The 18,568-nt window shown below is 39.5% G+C and overlaps 2 non-coding genes across 2 annotated transcripts; both read right to left on the reverse strand.

Moving 5' to 3' along the window:
- Positions 1–339: 339 nt before the first annotated feature.
- Positions 340–411, reverse strand: Trnaa-agc. The gene has a single exon. It is a non-coding gene; the product is annotated as a tRNA-Ala (tRNA).
- A 9,094-nt stretch (positions 412–9,505) lies between these two features.
- On the reverse strand, positions 9,506–9,577 carry Trnaa-ugc. Its single transcript has one exon. It is a non-coding gene; the product is annotated as a tRNA-Ala (tRNA).
- Between the last annotated feature and the right edge of the window lie 8,991 nt (positions 9,578–18,568).

The following is an 18,568-nucleotide window of genomic DNA, read 5'->3' on the forward strand; positions in this document are numbered from 1 at the left end:
ACAGGGAGAGGGAGGGAACTGAAGAAATTTTCCCCAAAGCCTTTTCCCCCTCTTTCCATCTTTTTCTGACAGTAAAGGGAAACGAGTCTTCCATGGCTGGCATCCTTGTGGTTTTGCTTTCAGGAAATACTGAGTTAGCAGTTTCTTTTATTTCAGTAAAGGGTTTTATTATGCAAAAGCAGATTAGGAGACCCAAAGACCGTCAAGGTCCATTGAAATGGGTATCAGTTTACCATTGTTGTGAGTAGGAAAAGTACAAGGTTAGAGAAAAAGTTGAAACAAAGTCATCATTCTTTAAGTGTAGGCGTCAGGGGGAAACGTGAAAGAAAACACCAAGAGTGGAGGTGCTGGGGATTGAACCCAGGACCTCGTGCATGCTAAGCATGCGCTCTACCACTGAGCTACACCCCCATGCACGGCAGCTGAGCTACACCCCCAATATCCAATAGTTGCACGATTTCATATTATTGATTTACACTCTTGTCTAAAGATGCCACTTTAAATCCTGGTAAGGTAAAGACTCCTTGATTTCTGTTTCCAAAACCCCTGAATTGGACCTGTTCTGAAAGCTGTCCTAGAAGGAGAAACGCTGGCCTCCTACAGTCTTGCCCTTACAAAGACTGCTTTTAGCTGTCGTTGTGTAAGTTCCAGTCCCCTTAAGGGGACTGCCTACGAAGATGCCAAAAGGACAAAAAGTACAGCGGGAGAACACAAAATTTTATATATAATTTTATGTAATTTAGATACAACAACAAGAAAAAATAAGAAAACAATATAAATCAGAATGCAGAAACGTAATTGCCTGTAGCTAAGTGTTGAGGGGTAGATCAACTGCCATGAGTGTTCTATTTGCCGTTTTTGACAGGTTTTATTGTAGTTATATGTTTATATGAATTCACCAAAGCTCATCCATTAAAAAGTGTGCATTGCAGTATAAATTACACTTCAATAGGTGTATTTGAAAAGCAAGAAAAGAAAAATTCTCAGAAAAAGCTGAAAATAATAAAATAATTAAAAACAAACAAACAAAAAACAACATGATCCAGAGTTCTTGCAAAAGGAAGCTGGTTCTCCTTTTCCTCCTTCCCTTGCCCACTGCTTCAATTGTCTTGGCTGATGCTAAACCTGACCAAATAGAAATATAAATAGGAGAGCATCAAAGGCAACCTGTTGGCTGGGTGTGGTTGTGCAGGCCTGTAATTACAAGGTCTTGGGAGGCTGAGACAGGTGGCTTTGAGCCAGCCTCAACATTTGGTGAAGCCCTAAGCAACTCAGTGAGACCTTGTCTCTAAATAAAATTCAAAAAGGGGTTGATGATGTGTCTTAGTGGTTGAGTGCCCCTGGGTTCAATCCCTGATACTAAAAGGCTCCCTGTTGGGTCATATTTTTACTTTATATGTGACCAAGAAATGGAGAAGGAGAAGAAAGGAGAAGCTGAGTCAGAACTCCTGGAGAAGTAGGTTTGAATCAGAAAAAAAGTAAAAACTAAAAATACAGAGAGTTAAAACAAGGGCTTCAAATAAAAAATCCAAATAAGAACAGACCATATTCAAAAGAAAGATTATTGCAAAAGGGTGAATACTCCAGTCTTAGAAACCTAGATTATCTCAAAATCAGATAAGACTTTCCTGTTATAGGGAGAGAGTGCTAGGCAAAAATTTTGCTTTTAGTGTTTGCTCAGGCTTTCAGAAAAGCAGATTTGAAGAGCCTGAAGGCAGAAGAGTAGAAGGGAGGAACTCCAGGGACCTGACTAAAGTTTTGTCACAATAAAGCAGAGTATGAGAATTTAAAGGCTTGGTCACTACAAAGCTACATCTTCTCATTCATCTCTGGGATACCTCTAATTTTCTGAAGCTCCGATTTCTGCACATTTTGTTAGTAGTGTTAGATGTAAAAAGGTGAATCTAAGGGCTGTGGGGTGTGGCTCAGTGATAGAGCATTTGCCTAACATGTGTGAGGTCCTGGGTGCCATAACAGTAATGAAAGGAGACAAATATATAAATGGAGAGTCTATCGTTTCTTATGTGTAGCAGCTTATAACAAGAGGAAAGTATTAGAAATAAGTATCAAATAATAACTGCATGCAATTTACATTGCAGTTCTAAGCAGATAAATTGTTAAAGCTTTAACCTTCCCTTAAGAGTGGTAAGAATCAAGTCTCCATTTGGGACTTTTCTGGTTTTCACCAGATATATCTTACCTAAAATGCAAGGATATTAAAATCAACTTTTCCATGATTAACACACATTTTTTTGCTAACTGAACAGGACCTGGCAGGATTTGTTGATGAAAACTGGCATCAGAATAGAAATGGAATAATTTATTTAGTATTTTGTGATAAATTGTTAAGCAATGCATTTATCATTTTATTCTACTCTAAGCCCAGTGGCAGTTTAGAAAGTTTGGTCAATACTACAGAGGATAAATGCTTCAGAAATGAAATACACAACAGTCTGAAGGATTGAAAGAATGAGAGAATTTTAAAAATGAGCCAGAAAGTAAATAAACACACAGTTAGGGTAGAGAGCTATGTCTTGGATCATGATTTCTGACTGCCTCATGGCTGCGTTTGCACTGGGAACTTCCTGTGCAAAGATTCAGATCAAGATTGCCCAGTTGTAATGGTAATTCCTGGCCTGAGGTGGCTCTGTGCAAGCAGGGAGCTATATCAGGCTGGACCTTGAGCTCACCATCTGCCAGGGGTAGAGAATTCTGGGCATAACAAAATAACCATGATGTCTCACAAGTTTCACTGTGAACTTCAAGTCTGTCTGCTTTGTAGAAACTTTCCCACAAATAACCTTTTGATGATAAAACCTATATAAAAAAATGTGCTAAGTTAGCTCTGAGTCATTGTTCCTCCATCAGAGGAGAATGTTCCACCTGCTCTCAGCTTTTCCTCTCTGTATTTGTTTGTCTTTTCTCAATTCTCCATCGTCCCTCACCAGCCATGCAGCTCAGGGCAGGTCAGGAAGAAAGAATAAAATTTGGAGAAACATGAAGTATAATGAAGTTATTTAGCCTAAAGAAGAATCTAAAAGGAGATATAGCTCAATCTTTTGGAAGAAAGGGAAATTGAGGGCAGAGAAGATGAGTCTAGTTCTAGATATGTTGAATTTAAGATGTTTATGGAACATCTTACAGATGTCTGACAAAGATTGCCGCAGTCCGGCTGCAGCAAAATAACCTGGGGGTGACGAATAACTTGTGTAGGTTGATACAGCAGGAGAGGGAGCCCTTTATTGTAGGACAACAGAGGTATTTATACATTTCACACAGCTTATCTAATTAACATAAACTAGATACAGCAGTTAACCAATAAGGAATCTCCACACTTAATTGCTCGCTTTTGTTACTTCACAAACCACTCCCTCTGGCATTTTGCCAGGCGCCATCCAGACTTGTTTACAGACCTTAACATTAACCACTCCCTCTGGCAAAATGCTAGGCGCCATCCTGACTTGTTTACAGACTCTAACAAAAGATATACACACAGAAGTCAGTAGAGTGTGATGGCCAGGAGACTTAAAATAGTGAGTAATCATTAGGCTCATGTTAGGAGGGAATGGACTGAGTGAGGAACTGAAGTCAAATTTGGAAATTAGGATCTCTTTAATGACATTTATGGAAAATAAAGAATTGAGTTCATGGCTAGAGTGTTCTCGAGCCCTGAAGTTTACACTGGCTAGTGTTATGCTTCTTGAAACTCTGATGAAGACAAAGAGAAATTCTATTCACATTTCTAGTGGTTATTTATCCTTTCTACTTTGCTTTACTCTCACATTCATTTATGGAAAGTACCACTGAGCCCATTATTTAACTTATGGAAACAGACTATTCTGACAGAATTTCTCTCAGTTGACTTATACAAATGGTCAAATAGAATAATAGGAAAGAGTAAAGAGATGAGCTTACAGAAGTGGAAATTAGAGAATTGTCATACACAAAGATCAAGTTCTATTGTATGAGTAGAATGTATATGTATGTGGCAAAATGCTGCTGAGGAAGGAAAAGTGTACTTAGATGTTTGATCATATAAAAGTACAACTAGGAAAGTTTCCAGAGTTGCTGAGTGAACATTTCTTGGTGCTGCATCTGAGAGAAACTGGATGTTTCTTAGATTCATGAACATTTGTATTAAAGTGTTGGTTTAGAACTTCTTTCTTTCTTTCCTTCTTTCTTCTTTTTCTTTTTTTTTGCCTGCCTTATACCACAGAATTATTTATTAAATATTTGTCACAATTGGTATACTATCTAACTATACTAATGTTGAACCATCCTGTTGTGCTGAAGGCATAGGATATTTTCTTTAATAGAGAATCTTCTAGTGATTTAAAGATTATACTCAGTATACAGAACACATTCGTGTCCTATTATACTCAATTCAAAATAATCTGCAACATATCAGTTGGATGTTTAACATTTCTAGAATCTTAAAAAGATGGTATGTGATTAGATACTGTCTTGGATTTGTCAGAACCAGAATGTTTGGGTCATGTTTTTTCTCTAGGTTTGCCAGTAATTAGTTTTTATGTTATTCTTTGCAGTTTCCCAAATGTATTTATGTGTATATCTATCTTTGCAACATACCATTTTACTTAAACATTGTTGGCCTTATTTGGAGAAGATAGTTTATTTATGTTTTAGGAATTTCTCTATTTTCCATTAAGTCAGAAAGTGAGAAGGTTCTGAAATTTTACCCTACTAGAAAGTCAGCAAGTTTGCCTGCCTTACTTTTGACAGAAAAAATATATGACTAGTGAACCAGAAACAGACAGTATGTTACAGGAGAAGAAGAAGAGGGGTGAGGGAGGGAAGAAGAAGAGGAGGAGGAGGAGAAAGAGGAAGAGGAGGAGAAGAGAGGGAGCGGGAGAGAGGGATGGAAGGAAGAAAGGAAGAGAGAAGAAAGAAAAAAAGGAAACAACTTAAATATTTGTGTTCGTTCCTCTTGTCCCAATTTCTGCAGGGCAACATGAATTATCTATATATGTACTTTTGCATTCAGGAGTTTGCATAATAGGAGAGGAACCCTTATTTCAGGAGACTGAGGTTTTTATTTTTTATTGTTGTTCTTTTTAGATATACATGACAGTAGAGTGTATTTTGACATATAAACATGGAGTATAACTTATTCTAATTAGGATCTCATTCCCATTCTTGTGGTTACTTGTGATCTTATCAAGAGCAACTACTATAGAAGAAGATCTAGGAGCAACCAGGAATCTTCATACTCCTTTCCAGAGTGGTTGCACCAATTTGCACTCCCACCAGCCATGTACAAGTGAGCCTTTTTCCTCACATCCTTGCCAACATTTATTGTTCCTTGTATTCTTGATAATTGCATTCTGACTGGAGTGAGATGGAATCTCAGTGTAGTTTTAATTTGCATTTGTCTAATTTGCATTTGTCTAATTACTAGAGATATTAAACATTTTTTAATATGTTTGTTGTCTGATCATATTTCTTCTTCTGTAAAGTGTCTGTTCAGTTTCTTTGCCCATTTATTGATTGGGTTTGTGTGTGTGTGTATGTGTGTTACATTTTTTGAGTTCTTTATATATCCTGGAGTTTAATTCTCTGAGGTGCAGGTGGCAAAAATTTAGGAAACTGAGTTTTTTAGGCTGGGGTTGTGGCTCAGTGGTAGAGTGCTTGCCTCAAACACATGAGGCACTGGGTTCAATTCTCAGCACTGCATATTAATAAATAAAGCAACTAAATATATATTTATATATAAAAAACTGAGTTTTTATCAGGTTTGCTTGTGACTTCATTAAAAGAAAATACTAGGAGCAACTAGATTCTGAGTTCGAGACAAAGTTGCTAGCTGCTCCAATTGCTTCTACTAGCTCAGAATTCAAGTTCATTGCGTGAGAAAATATAGGATAGAGCAGCACATCTTTGAAGCAAATGTGTACCAAACCTGAGATGCTTCCATCTCTTCAGCTCATACTTGACTACAAACATTCACTTACCGATCATCTAAGAAAATAAGAGGAAAAGACAGAAAATAAATAAATAAAAAGGAAGAGAAAGAAAAATGCTACTTTCTCTCTTTGGTAAACGGAGTGTTTACCTCTGAGTGAAGCGATTAAAAAAGGAAGTCTTCACAGTATTTGGAACAAAATTAAGACCCATGATGTGAATGGCTGCCAGTCAAGACCATCATCAATACTTGGGCCAACACCTGTGGTAGCCAAACCCGGCACTCATTTCATCTTGACAACCCTGTGGCTCTAGTTCTGAGACTCCAAGAAATGAAAGATAGGGACCACCTGCTAAACGAACTTGTTTGCCAAGTTATTTCCTTAGACCCCGTTTTCTCTGTGCGAAAAGGGCTTCCCAAGTTCAGCCAATTCTCAGGTACTACCTTGAGAGAAAATCTTAAATCATCTCTGCTGGAGCGAGCCAAGAATCGGTACTGTTTAACCGCCCCGTTCCTCAACCCCCCGTCTTTGCTTCACTCTCACATTGATTCTGCATATCAGTCAGATTTGACAAAATCTTAGAGACTGGCACGTGAGCGAGCTGACTTACTTAGGAATTTCAATCATAGGAGGGTAGTTGGTTGTGATGCGACTTCTTGTACTGAGAGGGAATCTGAAACAAGGTAGTGCGCGTGATTGCAGCCACCGCGTAAAAGAGGGATAAAGAAGTGGGAGACAAAAATCAGTCTTGCGCAAGATTTGGATAGGCAAGAAGGCTGGGAACATCCTGGGCGCCCACCTCCGCAGCACTTCCTCTGTCCGTGATCAGCAAGAGAGGTCTTTTCCGGTAAAAGAAGTAAACTAAAATCGCTTTCCCTCAAGAATATCCGCCTTTGTTTCCAAGGCCATTAAGGCTTTAAGGGAGGCTCGACATTGTTTTAGTCGCTAAGGCCTTGGGAGCACGCGTATGGTTGAGTTCTTGTTTTCAGTACTTGCAGGTGGTATTGATGGCTACCAAAGGAAAGCCACTTTTTTTCTGATCCCCGCCTGGTTGTAAAAGAGAAAGTGTTGAATGTAGAAGCTATGCACGCTTGCGCCTGCATCTTTGATAGGATAAAGTTTTTTAGCCTGTTAAGCTTGGAATACAAGACACACACATGCGCGCGTGCGCAATAAGTTGGTCAATAAAACACTAAATTAAACTTAAAATGGTTTTCAGAAGTGCTTTGTTTCTAAGTAGATGAGTGTAAGGGTTTCAACCTACAAGGCTGAGTCAGACCTCTGAATCTAATCTTAACCTTTCCTTCACTTAAGTAAGACTCCGAATTTCTTTGTAGAGAATCTCACCTGCACTTTTGCAGTAGATTTCTATATTGTCCACATCCAACTCTTGGAAGCATGAAAAGCAAGAAAAGCCAAGAAGGCCCTTACATGAGTTAATTGGAAGTAAAGCAATGGGTAAGATGTGAGATTTTTTTCCCAAGGAGGGAAAGGAATAGTCTGTTAACGATAAAGACATTTCTTTCCATGGCAAAAGTCTGACAATACTGGGAAGATGTTGCCATTACACTTCACACACAGTGTAGATTTTAACAATATGATCTTGAGACCAACTAGAATGGACCAATTAGAGAGGTAGCTGGGGTTGGAGTCTCAATCATGAGGATGGAGAGAGTGATTCAACTCTGTCATAGGGCTTGGAATCTTCCAAGTGTGTATTTTGTAGTAGAAGCTTCAAATAGCTTGACAAGGCCACAGGTATTTTTGCTAGAATGAGTCTCCTGGTGCCCACAGGAAAATGAAGACCTCTTTTGGGTGACCTCCAAAGTCACCTAAAATATTGAGGATCTGAAAGAGATGAAAAACCCATGCCCATCCCTGATATGAAGCAAATACAGGTTTCTCTTTCCTCTGGTGGTTTGAGTCCTTAATTTTTTTTTTAAGAGAGAGAGAACTTTTTAATATTTACTTTTTAGTTTTTGGCAGACACAACACCTTTGTTTTTGTATGTGGTGCTGAGGATCCTAAAGTGCCTGGACAGAACAAATGCATACTAGAAAAACAACAGCAACAACGACACACAGAATGTTTGCATTACCTCCCTCCAAAAAGAAAAATATTCTGAATTGCCCCCAGGGTACACAACCAATCCATACCAAGCAGGTTTCACCAGTGTCCCTCCTAAATATCGTTATGTTGTCTTTTCAGTGGAAAAGGGAATCAAGAAGTAAGAACATCCATGACAAAGAGTATTGGACTGGTAGACTGGGACAAATACTGGCTTCCATTCCCTCCCAAAGATTCTTCGATTCAACAGGAAATATGTACACAGATAATAGCAATTTTGAAAAGATAAAGTATTGGAAATCCTTAAAAGATACCATCAATGGATGAGAAATCTCTAGGAATTCCCTGGTTATTAAAGCAGGTGTAATTGGATTGTTTTTACCAACAAAAGAGCAGAAGACTTGCCTAGCACATGTGAGGCACTGAGTTTGATCCTCAGTACCACATAAAAATAAATAAATAAATAAAATAAAGGTACTGTGTCCATTTAAATTTAAAAATTAAATAAATAAATAAAAGTGCCCAGGACACCTGTGATGAGTGTGACCTACTCACCTTTTACTCTGCATCTGTTTTCCACTGTGATAGATGACCTCTTCCCCTGCTTCTTTATATACGGACTTCCTTTTGATATTAACAGACATTTCCAGACAATGTTTTAAGATTTAGAACAATGAGGAAAAAGGAGTGACCAAGAAAATATAGAAAAATGAATCTTATGTCAATTGGAATGTGTTGATATGTATTTATTTCTTCTACTTTATTGTTGGAAGCCCTCTAATACCCTGACCATCTTCCTTCTACTGCCAAGCTTCCCGAGGTCACTCATTTAAAAAGAATCAAGTTCCACAGCAATCCACGTTTCATTGTTGGACAAAACTTTTCTGAGCTCTCTACGAAGGTTGATTGAAAGAGGTTGGTGGAAAAATCAATGGCATTGTGCTTTCTGCTTTTGCTCTGTTCTTTGATTCAGAAAACAAAAACTAATGGAAAACTCCCTAGATAGTCTCTCCTCACCCAGCCCTTCTCCTTTGTCTTTTGATGTCTTTAATAATAGTACAAAATGTATGTCAAAATTAACTGCCTGTTGGAGGCTGGGGTTGCAGCTCAGTGGTAGAGCGCTTGCCTAGCATGTGTGAGGCTCTGGGTTTGATCCCTAGCACTACATAAAACTAAATAAACAAAATGAAGGTATTGTGTCCATCTACAGCTAAAGATATATATATATATTTTTTTTTTAATTAATTGGCTGTGAATGTATACACTTTGGCGTTATAGGGACCCTGATGGAATTGCGTTTTGTCCTGCCCTTTTCCTTTTGGGTCTTCTGTCGTCCCAATCGCCTTAGGTGACGTAGAGTTTCACAGCATAAAGATCGGAGAGAATTCAAGGCAATCCATTAAGTTTTGTTATTACTACGTGCAGTGCTTGGAACAGACAAAAGTTAGGTGAGCTAACGGTTTATTATTTGAGAAATAAATTAGAACGAGTTGGGCAGAGCAAAAGCTTAGTACTGGAGGTGCCGGGGATCGAACCCGGGACCTCATACATGCAAAGCATGCGCTCTACCACTGAGCTACACCCCCTTCCCTGCTTCCTTGCCTTTTAGTATCTAACTAGAAATAAGTTTATTTTTCTGAGGGTTTTTGTTTTTGTTGTTTCCCCCAGTTCCTGAGGGTCATGGTGGTAGCAGTTAGTCTCAAGGAAATTCACGCAGTGTGCTTTGGGCAGAAGACACTTAGGAACCAGAGGGGTGTACAGATTATTTAGAGTATAGGACTTGAGACGGAAGGCAAAAGATTAGAAACCAGTGTTAGATAACTACAAGTAGTTTCATTTATGGTTTGAAATTTATTTAGTTCTTGGCAAGAAATCAAGTTCCGGATTCTTTTGATTTCTTCCAGAGACACAAGGCTATTGAAATTTCACTTTTTCCTAGAACGTTTCATAATTGTTGTGTGCTCAACCAAATATTAGGGGCTGGATTTGACGAAAAAAAACCACCGTCAGAAGACAACCCGAAAGTGATGCGTTCAGCATTTCATGGGTAAGGGTCTTTCCTAACCTAGGCACCAGATTAAGTTATCTAATTTAGGAGACTCTGCCAATAGTACTAAAAATAAATTCATAAGGCATGAGTTAAGTAATAGCTTCAGAGATAGAGAGAAAGTTTGAATTACGAGAGCGAGACCGAAAAACAAATACCGGACTGAAGGCGGGGAAGTGGTGGAATCATGACTTAGAAAAACAGGCCCCGGATGCCGACGGTGGCCGGGGTTCCGGGCGCCCGCGGGACCGTGCGCCCTCCAACTGCTCTCAGGCTTCTCTTGACCGTTAATATCGAACGAGCTGGGAGGAAAGAAAAGCGTTGCTGCGGCGCGGGCTGCTGGGGACTGGAGACCGAGGGGTCATGTAGCTGACACTCCAGCGTCTGGCCGGGAAACCAACGCCCTCTCTCCGCCGGGGATCTCTAGCAGGCTGCAGCTCCCAGTTAGCGCCGGAAAACTAAAGCTGCGCGCGCACCCTAGTCAGCTAGCGTGGGACTTCCTCCTGCTGGGCTGTGCTCCTGCCCAGTCAGGGTCAGCCTACTTGGCTGTCTCCTCTGCTGAGTCCCAAGGAAAATGGCGAAGGGCTGACTTGCGCTAGGGCGGCGGGGAGAAAAATAGTTTCCTGGCAAAGGAGTGGCGCATTCTGTCACTCAGCAGAAACCCAGCAAGCGGACAGAGTGCTCAACAAACTAGAAACTTCCTGCCGAAACCTCCAGCTGCTGTTCTGATCCACTGACTCCCAGGGATCTCTCTACCAGGAGGCGAGCGGGCGCAATACCCCTCACAACCTGTAGGAGGCAGGAATCCACTCTGCCCTACGTTTCTCTCCTCCTTCTCATTCTCCTTCCTCCAATAATGTTGGTTATTGTTTCTGTTATGTATACAAACCTCTTCCACCAGACACGAGGATTATCGACCTCACAAACTTCTGGTGGCTCGACCCATGGAGTATTCACCTCATACACAACAGCTGTTGTGGGTGCACTTCCTAAGACAGTTGACTTCAATTATGAGTAGTAGGACTCTTGCTTGGATTTTTTTGTGCAATGTGAATCAAAGAAAAGAAAAACCTATCCCCCAGAAACCACACACACACACACACACACACACACACACACACACACACACAAAATGGTTTCAGTTCCGTTCATGGTGATGCCAACAAAGATCAATGACACTCCGGGTTTGTTGAACACCACCAGCCTAGACCTCAGCTCTTGATGTAATTCTTGAGTAAGATTTAGCTCCGGGGAAAGTGTATCAAAAACAAACCATAGAGAGCCTATGAGCGAAACATCTGGGGCCAGCACTTCAATGACAACTGTTGCTTGGGATCTGGCCAGTTACCAAATTTATAACCCCCGGGATATTACTGAGGTTTCTCTTAAATTTTTATATAGCCTTTACTGGAATGTAAAGACATTTCTGGAAACCCGGGGACCTTGTAAATGTCATGCTTTTTCATTTTAAGAGTATTAGTGTAAGGGGAATTTTTCTAAATGCCAAAGTTTAAGGCAACTTTCAATGACCTCTGAGAACGATAAGCTTCTGGATCATATCTGTTTCTCCTTTTGTCCCTTGTGTTTAATAAATATTTGTCCCTTGTGTTTAATAAATATTTATGGGATACCAAGAACTTTATGCTCTGAGACATTACGACTCTAAATGATGGCTTCACCAAAGAAGGTCAAGCTGAATTTCAGCCCGTCCTTCCATTCCCTTTTTGGCCTGATGTCCATTGCACAGCTGTACCTGATGGGATTTTTGACTCAGAATAATGGAAATTATGTGTGTTTAAATTTTGGGTGATGTGTTTCTTAGCAGGTATAAAAGTGGAGAACTGTGTTGTACAGGAATTGTGAAAGTGATTTTTTTAAGTGTTAAAACAGTATTAATGAGGTTTTAAAGATTACTAGTAAATGAAAAAAACAAGATGATAGTCCCTATTAAAACTCTGATTTGCCAGGGGGCAATGCTGCAGGCCTGTAATTCCAGTGATTTGGTAGTCTGAGGCAGGAGAATCACAAGTTTGAGGCCAGCCTTAAGAGTCCTACTTCCACACTGGAGGGAGAGAGTGAACCCACATTTGTTTATTTTTATATGGGGGATACACAAAGGCTTTTCCATAGAATATTCATCACCAAAGAAAACATGGAGTGGGCTGCCCATGCCCAAAGGGTAACACCCAACTCTCGATCTACAGAGCACCCTCCATAACTGAGGGAAGACTGAGGTCATGTGCTTTGCATAATAAGCCACAAAATGATTTGCAATGCCACACCAAAATCTCCTTGGCTTCAAGGCCTAGTAGAGTCAATGCAAATAGCTTAGAAGTAACCCCCCATAAAAGCACCTGTTTCAAATTAAACATCAGCATTCAGCTTGCAAAATAGTTTCTTGATAATTAAACAAATTGCAGCAGAAGACCCATATCAGTTGCTGTTTCCTTCATGAAGAAGTCAGCAGGATAACTGAATTCTAAGGGCTTCTTTCTGTGTTCAATCTGAAAAGTGGAACCAAAGAAAAGCAGTCTTTTTCATTCCAAACCATGAAGATAATGTGAAGAAAGGTATCCATATTTCAGTAGGGGAATTGGCTTGATAAAAGAAGCAGGACTACCCACTCTACAAGACAACATAGAAATACTTGCCGTGTCCTGAATTCAGAATTTTATTTTGAGATAAATATAAAAGCACCTAAATGTCAGGAAAGTGTTCGTCTTGTGTGATAAAGATTCTGGCATTATCCAACAGACGAAATCAGCTTCCCCAGGGCCTGCCCACCCCAGACCCAGAGACCAAACAGCCACATAGCCAAGGTGCTCCTCACACTGCCATCTTTGCTTCTCACATCTGCCAACCCTCTCTCCTTTGATCTTTACAACAGCCTTTTCTACATAGTCATCATTGTCCTCACTTTTCAGAAACTGAATGGGAGAATAATCAAATTTGAAAACTATCCTACGCCTCTGACCTCAACAGAACTTGCTCCTATGTCTTCAATCTCTCCCCATCTTTTCTCTTTCCTCTACTTAAAAGTTTTTGAAGCCTCCTCCTCCTCCTTAAAAAGAAAAGAGGAACCCCAGTCTGGAAGAAGATATTTAAAAATGTATATTTGAAGGATTCTTTTCTGGAATTATGTTTATAAGTCCTACAAAGCACTAAGAAAAAGACTAAAAACTCAATAAGAAATAGCAAATTAACATACATATCATGAAAGAACATGCCCAAAACAGGTATATAGAAAGTGCTCAACATCATATTTTATCAGGGAAATGCAAATTAAAAGGATAATGAAAAAAAAAAGCACTCTTCACCAGAATTGCTTAACCTAAAAGAACTGATAATGTGTTGCTAAGTATGTGGAGCAACAGGAACACTCATAAATTGCTAACTACACTGTACATCTATAGTTCTTAATATGGAACTTTAAGTGTAAATGTTCTAGGTGTGCACTGAACTACTATGAAAACTTCATTCTGAGTAAACTGGGGGAAAGATGGAGGAGCGATAGGAGTGCCAGCTGGCCTGGAAATGGAAGGAGCAGGGAAGAAAAGGAGGAACAATTAAAGAGAGTGAGGGAGGGTGGGGGGAAACAGTCCAGGAAAAGCCTCCAGAAGATCATTAGGATTTGGGTGGGTGAGTGGTGGAGTGAGTCTAAGAACCACATCTCTCCTTTGCTTCTTCCAGATGTGAAGAAGGTAGATTCATTTTTGTCCCTAGGGAGATGGGCTTGTCCCAGAAGATCATCTGGCTCATTTTGCCCAGTTGTCATGCTCTTTCTGTCGCTAGACAGGCTGAGCTCTTTGGCCACACACAGGAGGTTGGTTTTTTGTTTGCCACCCAGGAACTGCTGATATTGGTAGCTTCTCAGCTAGCTGCTGGGATTTCTCAATTTCCCGCATGCCTGTGTTGAGTAGAAGTGATGTATCTTCTGGCAGCTTTCAGACTACACATGTTGGAGACTGTGGAAATGTCTAATTTTATTAGGTTTCTCTTGAAAAAATGAGAAAGTAAGTTCTCATTGGTTTGCTCCACTTAGATCTAATGTTTAGAAAATAAGCCTATTAAACTCAACTTTCCCCTGAAGAATTCTTTATGGTATTTGCAACCAGCTCCTTTACTCCTTGAATCCTGCTTATGGTTCAAAATGACACTGAAGAGAAGTTGGAATTGTGGCTCAGCAGCAGAGTGCTTGCCTAGCACATGCAAGGCACTGGATTTGATCCTCAGCACCACACAAAATAAGTGAAATAAAGGTATTGTGTTCAACTACAGCTAAAAAAAAAAAAAAACTTTTTTTAAACAAATGACCATGAAGAACCTCCTAGAGAGGAGGTGACCCTGCCTCCCAGGGAAAGGCAGGGTCACTGTATAATCGGTGTTAACAACATGTGCAGGGTTCTCTCCTTGGCCTTAGTGAAGGCACAGAGGCAATGTATTTCAGCTCCTCTCAAGTCCAGTGACTTTTGACTTTGCAGTTGGCTTTGAACCCACTTGGTAGACAGCAGATAGTTAAAGCTCTTGGAGAATGAGAAAAAGAGAGGAGAAATTCTGGAAGACTTCTGGAAGAAGATTGCTTGGCTTCTGCAGATGGTAAAAGACTACTTTTCTGATGGATGTGGATGATCAAGTGACTTGTTTTACTCCCTTCAACAGCATAAAATAGTGCTGAAAATAAAAGTAGATTTAAAAAAAAACAAGATAGTATTAAGATGGTCGTAGATGATCCTCGTATGGAATTTTGCTTAGCAATGTGATATTAGAATCTGAAACATGCCAGGAGATAAGTAGATAAGTAGAGTGTGGTTGATAAGGAGCCCATTGTGACTGAGAGATGAAGAATTCATTGTTTTTATGAAAAACTTTGTTTTTCATAAAAGTTTTATGAAAACTGCAGATTCCCTTGGGAAAATAGATGTACCATTTCCCCACCAGCTGCTCTATTCCTCTTTTGTCATAAGTTTGTAGTTGATTGTTAGTGTGACACCATAAATGTGACTAGGATAGTCAAAAGTGGAGGTACTAGGGATCGAACCCAGGACCTCGTGCATGCTAAGCATGCACTCTACCACTGAGCTATACCGAAGCACACCCAGTTGTTTGTTGCTATATCTGAGGACCACCTTTGTCTGAGGCTTTACAACTTTGTTTTCAATTCTGCTGTTTCTAAATTCTATATAACCTGCAGTATCTTTTAGACACTACTACACAGGAGAAAGTACCTAAACGGTAGAAAAAAGATACTGTTCCTAATCTGTGGTCAGCCCATGAACAACCTGCCCCAAGGTCTGCTCCCCATCATATTAAATTGCCTGGAGTTGCTTCGTTCTATCACTTGAGGGAGACTTGGCATAAAACACTCCCTTGCAGTTTTTCTGATTATAACTTTCTGTATTCATTTCACTCTTGGAAACATGTTAATGTTTTACATAGCTTAAAAAAAAAACTGACTCAAGTGTGTATGAAAATACCCTCAAATTGAATACAAGTACAAGCAGATCTAACTGCATTTCAAAAGAAAAACAAAACCACACTGAAGAGAAAAAAAACAAATCAATCTAAGAAAATTTGTTCCAATTGTTAAGACAAAAAGAGCAGCAAACTCTATGTAGCAGGTTTGTGTGTGTGTGTGTGTGTGTGTGTGTGTGATTTTAGGAATGTAGTAATCTGTTACTTTGTATGAATTTTAGGATTGGGAAAGTGTGTGTGTGTGTGTGTGTGTGTGTGTGTGTACTGAATGGGTTTGAAACTATAAATTGATAGAACTCCCTTCCCTCTTTATTGTTCATGCAAAAACAGAGAGAGAGAGAGAGAGAGAGAGAGAGAGAGAGAGAGAAATGGGTTTGAAACTATAACATCCTGGAAGTTCTTTAATTAGGCCATGATCCTACCAGAAATGTTGATCATTGTCAGGAAAATACAAAGTAGAAGTGATTGGATGAACAGGAGACAGCAAATGAAATGGCCGTTCTTTCACAATAGTGAAAATGTTATAGACTTTTGTGTGAACTGTTTTTCTCCTCCTCCTCCTTCTTCCCTTTCTCCTCTCCTCCTTCCTGGTCTTCTTATTTGCATCAAACAATTTCCATTCTGACACATAAATTGAAAAATATTTTTTCTTCCACTTCATCATGTTATAGTGATATTGCAATAAACCACAGAATCGATCTTAAAGCAGGAGACGGAAACATCTTTATTCACCACTGGCGGACCAAGGGGCAAGCTGCAAGTCTACACCCTTTGACCCCTTCCAAGGGTTAGAGTACACTGTTATAGTCCAAAACCACATTAATCATAAGTGACTGTTGCTATGATTCAAAACCATAAACATCATGAGATCTAAAATCATAAGCAGAAGGGTAAGTGGGTCAGAATGACCCTAGTTGAGTACAAGTTAAAGAATGGTTACTAATGTCTAGACAGATATTCTCTGACAGAATACATTTGTCCAAGAAAAATGGAGACCAAAAAGAGAATAATTTTATATTGTATAAGAAGAATAGAAACATTTGCATTTCTAAGCAGGGTGTGCTAAGCAGGATCAGGATGGCAGAGGTGGAGTTTTCTCGATTCTTACATGATATGGAGTCTCAAGGTAAAATGGAGTCTGTTTGGTCATTGCCCTGATATATAGCCTGGCCCATAAAAATCATAGTAACTTGTTTGATGTTAACTGACATTTCCAAGACATGGTTTTATTTTATTATTATTTGGTACTGGGGGTCAAATTCAGGATATGGGGGATATTGAGCTCTACCATTGAATCACACTCCCCCCAGCACCATCAGGCATGATTTTTTTTTGGAGATTTTGAAAGAAAGAAAATTGAGATTAGTAATAAAATGAAATTGGATAGGACAAAAAAGCATTTGGCTCATGTAAGCTAATTCACTTAGAGCAGATTCCTTTTCTTTCTTTCTTTTTCATTCATTCTTTTTTTTCTCTCTTTCATTGTTCATGTTTGGCAGTGCTCTAGCTCCTTGACAAACATCATTTTGTGGAGGCATGAACCACTCACTAACATAGTATTCGTATACCCTCTGATTTGTTATTGGACCAAACTTTTGGCAATGAAGAGAGGAGTTGAGAAAACTGTAGGAGGACTTACAGTTCTTCATCCTAAGAAATTCTCAGAAAACTAGCAATTTTTTCTTGGGTCTGGCTTTTTCCTCTTTTTAAAAAATATTTTTCCTTTATTCAATAATGGTAGAAAATAGAAGTAAACATGACAAGTTTGTTATTGTGGTGGGCACATTTTGTTGTTTTTGAATATAGGGAATCTTCTGTGTAGCAGACTCCTAAGAATGTCAGGCCTCCATCCCTGGAACCTGCAAATGTTACTACCTTAATTGAAAAAAGTATCTTTGCAGATGTGATTATGTTAAAGACCTTGAGAAGGGGAGATCACCCTTATTATCCTGATACGTCCAATGTAACCATAGTGGTTTCATAAGAAATAGGCAGGAGACTTCACAGTGTGACCACGGTGGCAGAGACTGGAATGATGCAGCCACAAGTCAAGAAACATTGACAAAGTTCAAACTGGAAACTATAAAAAAGCAAGGACCAAGTTTTCCCTGGAGCCTTCATAGTGACCACAGGCCAGCTAACACCTAATAATATTCTTTTCAGACTTATGGTTTCCAGAAAATGTGAAAAAAAAATTCTGTTGTTTTCAATCACCAAATTTGTGGTTATCTGTTATACCAGCCATTGGAAACTAGTAGAGTATGTAAGCCGCTTCTCTCTGCCAGTCACTTTGAATGGTTTTGTGGATCGTGAAATCTAAATGTTAAATTTCAGCATTAAAATGAATGTCTTGGGTCACTTGTTTACTTCTTTTTTGAGCAGGCAATAAAAAGAAGTAGGATAGGGCTGTGGCTCTGTGGTAGATCGCTCTCCTAGCACACATGAGGCACTGGGTTCAATCCTCAGCATGACATAAAAATAAAATAAAGGTATTGTGTTCACCTACAACTAAAAATATATATATATATATATATATATTAAAAGAAGTAGGACATTGAGTATGTGTTTCCCTGAGGAGGGCATTGGGGATGTCAGGAGTTGAACCTGGGGCCTGTACTCCATCACTGCGCCATACCTCATACCCCAAGAGCATTTTTTTTTTTTTTTTTGGTTCCAGGGATTGAACTCAGGGGCACTTAAGCACTGAGCCACATCCCCCAGCCCTTAAGCACTACTTTATGTAATGACCTAATGGATAACATATGCTTCCACATTACCACTCAGCCAATAATTGTGTCCAAAAGCCACGTATCACACATTCACAAAGGGTCTCACATACAGCCATGCAATCTTTCTTCTCAGATTTTCTTAATCTTTAATTTTTCCTAGAGAAAGCTCAATAAAAGATGAGTTTTTGTTGCTAGGCTGGTGGCCCATATCTGTAATCCCATCGGTGACACAGACTGTAATCCTAGCAATCTGGGAGACGAAGGTAGGAAGATGGCAAATTCTAGGCCAGCCTCTGCAATTCAGAAAGGCTCTGTCTAAAAAAAAAGGC

Source organism: Marmota marmota, unplaced genomic scaffold (genome assembly GCF_001458135.2).
Source record: "Marmota marmota marmota unplaced genomic scaffold, marMar, whole genome shotgun sequence".
Lineage (NCBI taxonomy): Eukaryota > Metazoa > Chordata > Mammalia > Rodentia > Sciuridae > Marmota > Marmota marmota.